Source organism: Phoxinus phoxinus (genome assembly GCF_949152265.1).
Source record: "Phoxinus phoxinus genome assembly, chromosome: 1".
In the NCBI taxonomy this organism is placed as follows: domain Eukaryota; kingdom Metazoa; phylum Chordata; class Actinopteri; order Cypriniformes; family Leuciscidae; genus Phoxinus; species Phoxinus phoxinus.
This window is the reverse complement of record NC_136876.1, coordinates 13,593,469-13,603,496: the sequence shown is the minus strand read 5'-3', so window position 1 is coordinate 13,603,496 and position 10,028 is coordinate 13,593,469.

The window sequence follows — 10,028 nt, the reverse complement described above, 5'->3', positions numbered from 1 at the left end:
ACCGAGTGTGTGTGTTGTTTTCCCACAGTGAGTCTCTGAGAGAAATCCAGTTTGAGTGAGAAGCTGAAAACAGCAGCATGTGGTGTTCCTTATTTAAAACTCTCCCTAAACAAACACAGCAAGTGCAAGCGGACAGATGTTTCACAGTGTGTGTGTGTGTGTGTGTGTGTCTGTGTGTGTGTGGTACGTCAGAGCGCAGTGTGTGCTCCTTCTCCACCTGGACGTCCATCTGCCTCCACAATCATCCACCGGACGCTGGACTCTCTCACGCCAGAACCGGTCAGAACACCCGAGCAACGGAAACACACTAGATCACCGTAACATGTCTTTGAGCGAACAGTGGGATCAAATGGAGACTGTGTGTGTGTGTGTGTGTGTGTGTGTGTGTGTGTGCGTGTGTGCGTGTATGAACTTTACATCCATTGTTCTGTCATTCCATCCATCCATCCATCGTTCTGTCGTTCCATCTATCTATCCATCCATTCATCCATCCATCGTTCTGTCATTCCATCCAACCATCCATCCATCTATCCATCTATCCATCATTCTATCGTTCCATCTATCCATCATTCATCCATCCATCCATCTATCCATCATTCTATCGTTCCATCTATCCATCCATTCATCCATCCATCCATCCATCTATCCATCATTCTATCGTTCAATCTAACCAACCATCCATCCATCCATCCATCTATCCATCATTCTATCTTTCCATCTATCCATCCATCCATCTATCCATCATTCTATCGTTCCATCTATCCATCCATTCATCCATCCAACCATCTATCGTTCTGTCATTCCATTCATCCATCCATCCATCCATCTATCCATCATTCTATCGTTCAATTTAACCATCCATCCATCCATCCATCTATCCATCATTCTATCGTTCCATCTATCCATCCATTCATTCATCCATCCATCTATCCATCATTCTATCGTTCCATCTATCCATCCATTCATCCATCCAACCATCTATCGTTCTGTCATTCCATCCATCCATCCATCAATCCATCCATTCATCCATCCATCCATCGTTCTGTCATTCCATCCATCCATCCATCCATCCATCCATCCATCCATCCATCCATCCATCTATCCATCGTTCTGTCATTCCATCCATCCATTCATCCATCCAACCATCTATCCATCATTCTGTCCATCCATCCAACCAACCATCTATCTATTGTTCTGTCGTTCCATCTATCCATCCATTCTCCATTCATCCATCGTTCTGTCATTCCATCCATCCATCCAACCATCCATCCATTGTTCTGTCATTCCATCCATCAACCATCTATCGTTCTGTCGTTCCATCTATCCATCCATTCTCCATTCATCCATCAAACCATCCATTCATTGTTATGTCATTCCATCTATTCATTCATCCATTCAATCATCTATCCATTATTCTTTCATTCCATCCATCCATCCATCCATCCAACCATCTATCCATTGTTCTGCCGTTCCTTCCAACCATCCATCCATCATTCTGTCATTCCATCCATCCAACCCTCTATCCATCGTTCTATCGGTCCATCTATCCATCCATTCTCCATCCAACCATCCATCCATTGTTCTGTCGTTCCATCCATCCAACCATCCATCGTTCTGTCATTCCATCCATCCAACCAAACAACCATCCATCCATCGTTCTGTGAATCCATCCATCCATCATTCTGTCATTTATCCATCCATCTATCGTTATTCTGTCATTCCATCCATCCATCCATCCATTCAATGTTCCGTTGATCTATCGGTCCATCCAACTTTTCTGTTGTTCCATCCATCTATTGTTCTGTCATCCATCCATTTGTCATTCTGTCATCCATCCATCCATTTGTCATTCTGTCATTTCATCCATCCAACCATTGTTGTCGTTCCATCCATCCATCCATCCATCCATCCATCATTCTGTTCCATCCATTCTTTTTGTCGTTCCATCCATCCAACCATATATCCATTCTTCTGTCATTCCATCCATCCATCCATCCATTGTTCTGTCGCTCCATTCATCCACCTATCCATCCATCCAACGTTCTGTCGCTCCATTCATCCATCCATCGTTCTGTTGCTCCATTCATCCATCCATTGTTCTTTCGTCCTAGCGATCCATCCATCGTTCTGTCGCTCCATCTGTCCAATGTTCTGTTGTTACATCCATCCAACATTCGTTCATCCCATCAACCATCTATTCGTTCATCTGTCATTCCATCCATCCATCCATCCATCCAACATTCTGTCGCTCCATCTGTCCAATGTTCTGTTGTTACATCCATCCAACATTCATTCATCCCATCATCCATCTATTCGTTCATCTGTCATTCCATCCATCCATCCATCCATCCATCCATCCAACGTTCTGTCGTTCCATCGGTCCATCCAACTTTTCTGTTGATCCATCCATTGTTCTGTAATCCATCCATCCATTCGTCATTCTGTCGTTCCATCCATCCATCCATCCATCCAATCTTGAATTCAGGCTCATGTCTTTGTAGTTTTGTGAATTATGGCACTGACTGTGTGTTCAGCAGAAACCCAGAGCCTGTGTGTAATTATCTGCTCAGAATGACCTGAATGGAGCCCCAATTAACAGACACACACTTGAGTTGGTTTCTCTCTCTGTTGAAAAGCATCTTGCAGCCTTCATTCATCTCTCTGTCATTATCGCAAACAGACGCGGTTTATGTAAGACACTATTATACTGCAGCAGCTCATAATGAGGTCGTTGAGATCATGACGTGAAATATTACAGTGGGACTGAAGTCAGACTATAATCAGCTGCTCGCACTACTGTATCTGACACAAAGGCCCATCATTATCTCATTTGAATGAGATTTGGAGGGGATCATTTATCATCACAGCTCAAAGGTATATTTAATTTGAGCGAAACACACGGTCAGTGTATTAATGTTATTTAGAAAAGAGTGCTGGGACTGCAATTATTATTATTTTTCTTTGAATTCGTTAACACTGAATGCACTGCATCTTCTGAAAGGAAAAGCACATTTACAGTATGGGAGCAAACTTATGCTAATGTTATGTTCAGGATAACTCTGTGGGAAATTATGTCAATACTTGATCAGATTTGACCATGACACAGCACTATCATGAAATCCAACAGTTACATGACTACAATTAACTTATCAATGTGAAATCAAAATTTATGTCTTTTAAAAGAAAAGGCACTGGTGTGTATAATGTGCATAATTCATCAGCATATTAAATTGAACGTCTCAGATTGAATCATTTTTTGGGAGAAATTAACAACCTGGCATTGGAACGACATGATGTTCAGAAAATGACGGAATATCTCTTTAAATCTGTTGTGAATTCAGTTTCATGACGTCTTTAATGTTCACACCTGTTCTTGATTTACTGTTTAATCAATGAAGGTTTATCTCATAATGAACTGTGAACTGAGCAAACAAACACTAGCAGATAACAAGAGTTCATGTTAAAGTCATCAGCTGAGATAACACATTCACTGCAGTTATCAAGACTAACTTTCAAATGTCCGTCCATCGTTCTGTCATCCCATCCATCCATCCATCCATCCATCCATCTATCCATCCATTATTCTGTCATTCCATCCATCCATCCCTCCATCCATCTATCCATCCATCGTTCTGTCATTCCATCCATCCCATCCATCATCCATCCATCTATCCTATCCAATCATCCATCCATCAATCCATCCATCTATCTATCCTATCCAATCATCCATCCATCCATTCATCAATCCATCTATCTATATATCCTATCCATCCATCTGTTGTTCCATCTATCCGTCCGTCGTTCTGTCATTTCCATCAATCCATCCCACGTTCAGTCATTCCATCCATCCAACGTTCAGTCATTCCATCCATCCATCCATCCATCCATCCATCCATCCATCCATCCATCCATCCATCCATCCATCCATCCATCCATCCATCCATTCATTCTGTCTTTCCATCAATCCATCCATCCATCCATCCATCCATCCATCCATCCATCCATCCATCCATTCATTCTGTCATTCCATCAATCCATCCATCGGTCTGTCATTCCATCCATCCATCCATCCATCCCTCCATCCATCCATTTATCCATCTATCGTTCTGTCATTCCATCAATCCATCCATCGTTCTGTCATTCCTATCTATCTATCTATCTATCTATCTATCTATCTATCTATCTATCTATCTATCTATCTATCTATCTATCTATCTATCTATCTATCTATCTATCTATCTATCTATCCCATCCATCCATCCATCATTCTGTCATTCCATCAATCCATCTCACGTTCTGTCATTCGATCAATCCATCCCACGTTCATTCATTCCATCTATCCATCCATCCATCGTTCTGTCATTCCATCCATCCATCCATCCATCAATTGCTCTGTCATTCCATCCATCCATCCGTCCATCTATCTATCCCATCCATCCATAAGTCATTCTGGCATTTCCATCCATCGTTCTGTCATTCCCATCCATCCATCTATCTACCCCATCCATACATTGTTCTGTCATTCCATCCATCCATCCATCCATCCATCCATCCATCCATCCATCCCATCCATCCATCCATCATTCTGTCATTCCATCCATCCATCCATCCATCCATCCATCGTTCTGTCATTCCATCCATCCATCCATCCATCCATCCATCCATCCATCCATCCATCCATCCATCCATCCATCCATCCATCCATCCATCCATCCATCCATCCATCCATCCATCCATCCATCCATCCATCCATCCATCCATCCATAACTAAGACATCCACTGGGAGTTATCAAGACTAACATTCATATGTGTTGATGAATAAAGATCACGGTCAGTAATTAAACAGGACCCAGAGCAAAAAAAAAAAAGTGTTAGTCTTCCTCACGCACAGCATATCCATGATTGTTTTGTTGTTGTTGTTGTTGTTGTTGTTGTTGTTAATCAACATCAATATTTTAATTTTTTTCTTAGGAGCTGTAACTGTTCATCCTTATTCAACATTTTAATCTTAGTTTAAATATCGCTGTGGTGTGATTAATTATTATTTTACATGTACAAATATCACCTCTCAATTAAATTGAGCTCATAAAAACTGCGTGCATCACTGCATTAGTAAATTAATCTGAAAATATAAATATTCAAAGAATTAGGAAAATGTCACAATTCAGGACGTCTTCTTTCTTTCTTTCTTTCTTTCTTTCTTTCTTTCTTTCTTTCTTTCTTTAGCACTCTCTTGAATATTCAAATAAAATAATTATTATTTTTAAATACGATTTTTCTTTCGTTATTTGTTTTTATGTATGCACAAATATCCCATGCAAACACTCAATTAAATGACTCTCATACAACTGTATGCATAATAATTAACAGACAATAATCAAATGCTATTGCTTTTTTATTGCAATTAATGTGACGTGTTTGACCTCGCATTGCTGACCCTGCTATCTTCTCCTTGAGCCGGTGCACTGTAAACATAAAACAATAATATTGATAAGGCCTGGCGTGAGCCAAAGTTATCAGCTTGCGTGTGAATAAAGACTGATTAAATGGATTTGATTGCTTATATTCACTGATATGAAAATAAAACAAACAATAGAGCTTACTCGCTTCTAACGTCATTTATTGTCTATTTTATAATTTACTAATCCTTGGATCCTTTTCAAGGTTATAGGTTATCGGTGTCTTTTCACTGCAAATGTTGATGCTTTATTGATTATTAAATCTAATGTTATTTGTTAGTATAGGTTATCTGTGACTCATATGCAGACAAAATGTAGGCCTAGTTCATATATTATTATTATTTTTTCAGGCTGCTTTCATCCGTTGTCTCTCGTGGGTCATACATCAGGCCTCCGACCGTCTTTCATTCCGAGATTAAACTGTGTCAGGCCCGATGACGACAAACCAGCTCTAAAGAAACGCAGTGTGTGTTAAAAGCAGCGCTGCTTCAAACCCAATTACGCCTGTCATTTTCTCGTCTCTTCCGCTGCCCATTGAAAAGGACAATAATCAGGAACTAATCAAACCTGGGTTTCGGCCCTGATGAAAGTCTAATTTTCTCTGCGTGCCGTCTATCCAAATCTGTTTTCTTCTCAATAGGGAATCTTTCTGAGTGCACATATCGCCATGGCAACTTTGCAATGAGACGCTACCTTGTGTGAATGAGTCTGCTGGGAGTTTGAGATTTTTAAAACCTATTAGTGTGTGTGTGTGTGTGTGTTTGAGAGACGGAAAGAAATAGATATTCGCACAGCAGCGGACAGCCAGCGTACGTGTCCAGTTTTTGAGACACTCCTGCACTTCGAAGGCCACTTAGGTCGGACTGAGCCATTGTTGTTAAATGTCATATATGGAGAATTGTTCTTGTTGCCTAGCAACTGTGACAGCTGCCGTTGACGAGTGCAGTTACGTTTGTGCTGGACTTTTTTAAAAGCTGGACTAACTTTTAAAAAGTTATATTAAACTGTCTAAAAACAAAACAGGGTTCACAAACTGTCTAAATATGTTCACCTTGTTCCATTTCTGTATATAATAAAGATTATATGTAAGGGATAATGTACAGCGAGGCGGTTGTTATAGCGAATACAACACCGACAGGCTGTTCGGGACTTGAATCAGCCTGAAGGGGTTGTATTCGCCATAACAACCGCATCGCTGTACATTATCCCGCTTATTACATGGCTACCTACCAAATAAATCAATAATTTGACACAAAATATTAATTTAAAAAAGGAGTTTATTGATTTAAAAACGATTGTATTGCTTCCGCTAAAGAAAATAGTCCGTTCGGTTAGAATCCTGCGTCCATGGCAACGCTCTATTTTTCATGGCAACGGTCTGTTATACTTAGCAGTATAACATAAACTGTTATCAAGAAATAACAGACCGCATTCTACATTAGAATTCAGCCAAGCCATGTAATAAAAACTATTAATTGCATCCTGGTAAGTCGCTGTGATGCACTTGACTTTGGAAGGATGCAGCCTCTGAATTTGGACGCTGTATTCGAAGGTCGATTGCGTCACCGCGTTCCCAGTTCAAAAGCTCCTCCAAATGCGTCAGAAACCAACAGATGGATCCTTCGCGGCCTTGACTGTTCATTGCGCGCCAGTGACAACAGGATTTTTTAAGAGAAATTGCCAGATAACGCTTGTTTCTGCCACAGAATAAAAAATTATGAAACCATAATTAGTATTTTTTATCTTCAACTTTTTTCAAACAATTGTGAGATTGTAAACTTGAAATTTAAGTTGAACTCGCAATTACCTTTTTTATTTAGTGGCGGAAACAAGCTTCCATACATTTAAGTGTAAGCATTGGTTTTCAACTTCTAATGATACTAATGTAAAATAGTTCTCTTTACACTTTTACGTCCTTTGAAGGATGCAGCCTCTGAAGTGTGTGTGTGTGTGTGTGTGTGTGTGTGTGTGTGTGTGTGTGTGTGTGTGTGTGTGTGTGTGTGTGTGTGTGTGTGTGTGTGTGTGTGTGTGTGTGTGTGTGTGTGTGTGTGCGTGTGTGTGCTTGTGTGTGTCCTCACCACCCTTACAAAAATTAACCATGGTTTTATTGTGCTAAAAGTGTACTAACCATGTTTTTTTTTGACAGATTGATTACCATTTGTATAACCAGAGTTTTACAAATTCCATGGTTAAACTATGGTTAGTGTAGCAAAACCATGGTTAATTTGTGGTCACCATACACTGTAAACCCAAATAAGTTGGCAAAACTCAAAACATTTAAGGCAATAAAGTTTTTAAGTAATGCAATTCAGTTTAAGTAAGCAGAACTAGCAGATTTTAATTTTGTACTCATACATTTTAATAGTTCTTAACTTGAAATGATTGATTACACTAATCCATTCAATTAACTTAAAACTTTCATGTAATCTCAATGTGAACACTTTTATTAGTTTAAATTTAGCTAGCTTTAACAAGCTAATCTGCTAACATACTAATTTGTTAACATATTATCAGTAGTATGTTATACAGAAGCACTTGCTATATGAGCTCTACAATATAAAGGCAGTATGTGCTCTCATGCACCACTCGTCACCATGATGGTAACTATCCTAAACCAACCATAACAGAAATTCTTCTAAATTAGCATAACAAAACATTAATCACTACTAAATCTCCCACTTATCATTAATCTTGCACAAAAAAACCCATTATATTAAACTTAATTGTAGCATTTACTCTCCCTTTCAAGTGCCATCGACAAAGCATGCTGGGAAATAGACATCCCAGCCGTTTCAGTTAAACTTAAGTTCGTCTAAATTAAAATAATGAATTAAAAAAACTCAAAACAATGAAGCAGTTTACTTAACATATATAAGTTCTGTGAACTTGAAAGAAAAAGAAAGTGCTAAATACTCATAAAAGTTAATTTGACTGAACTAATTAGTTTAATTTAAGTTTGTCCTACTCAAACCAATTAATTATTTTGAGCATTAGGGTTGTAGTGTACACTGTAAAACCCAACAAGTTAAGCGAACTCATTTAATTTGAGGAAACTTATTACCTCAATTTAATTAAGTTAACAAAAAACAATAGTTATGAGTACTATGAACTTATTTTAATCGAGTCCACTAAACAATGATATTTTTTAATACGCAATTAAACTTTACACTGCATTTAAATACTTTATATAGCTGAAACCTCACTATATTGAGTAAAAAAATTGAAAAGACTAACTTTAAATGAACTCAGAGCACTTGCAGTTCCTGCTAGCTCGCAATATCATATACAAACTCAAATCCAATGAGTTAAGCTAACTCATTACATTTGAGGAAACTTATTACCTCAATTTAATTAAGTGTATAAAAAACAATAGTTATGAGTACTCTGAACTTATCTCAGTTGAGTTAAATAAAAGTATACATTGCAGTCAAGAAATTAAGTGATTAATTAATTGATGAATTAAGCGATTAGTGAGCATTAATTATGAACACCTGCTGTTAACAAGCAGAATCACTGAAGGAAAAAGAAACACAATAACTACAACTGACTTCCAACCACAGCCTTAGATGAAATCAACTTAAGATCAAATATGTTTAAATCTCTCAAGTTCTCAGCAGAAGAGGATTATGACCCATGATTATCCAATTAAATCTGTGGGCAAAGAGACACTTTACGTGGCTTTTCAGTCTGGAAATTCATGTTCAGTCTGTCCAACGTAACGCTGAGGTCACCTGTCAAACCACTACACAAACAACATTAGCAGCTTCACTTATTACTAACCAGTTTTACTTTTGTCATGCATCTACAGAAGTTGTTATTGAGAATGAACAGAGGTTTAGATGATGATGATTTATTGAGTTTCATTTAAAGACACCATGATAGTGGTCAGTGTTTGCTTTAGTTGGGCTCTTGACCCTTGACTTTATAACACCAGATTTTCTTCTGGCTGCTGTAACTGAGTGTTTATATAACACATTTGTTATGGCACATAAGCCAAAAGAAAATATAAACATGTTATTGCGTTTAGATGATGCAAATCAACATTTAATGACTTGATTTTCTGATCTTTTTCAGAGCCTAATCTCTGTGTAAACAGGTTATATGTTACTTGTATTGTTTGTTATAACAGAACTCTGATTTTACTGTAAGGTCCATTGAAATGACAATATGATTTTTAAAACCTCTATGGTTTCATACTGACTTACACAGACATCAAGAATGAGCATATGAATCTCAACAACGGTGACCAATAAAAAAATATTCATGCCGCAATGTGTGCTGGGAGCAATGGATACATTTTGTATGATGCTAGTACCCAGCATGCATTGCAACATGAATAGTTTTTAATGGTCACCATTGTTGAGGTTCATATGCTGAATCTTGATGTCTGTGTGAGTCTTTGAAATACAATACATTTTTTGTGAAACTTTTTGTGCACATTCATTTTGTAATATTATTCATATTGTCTGATGAACATAGAATTGCTGGCGCTTATGCTGTTGAAACACAGTTTTGAAAAAAAATGATTAATATGTTGCCCTTTTTATCAGGGATTAGACTCTGAATAAG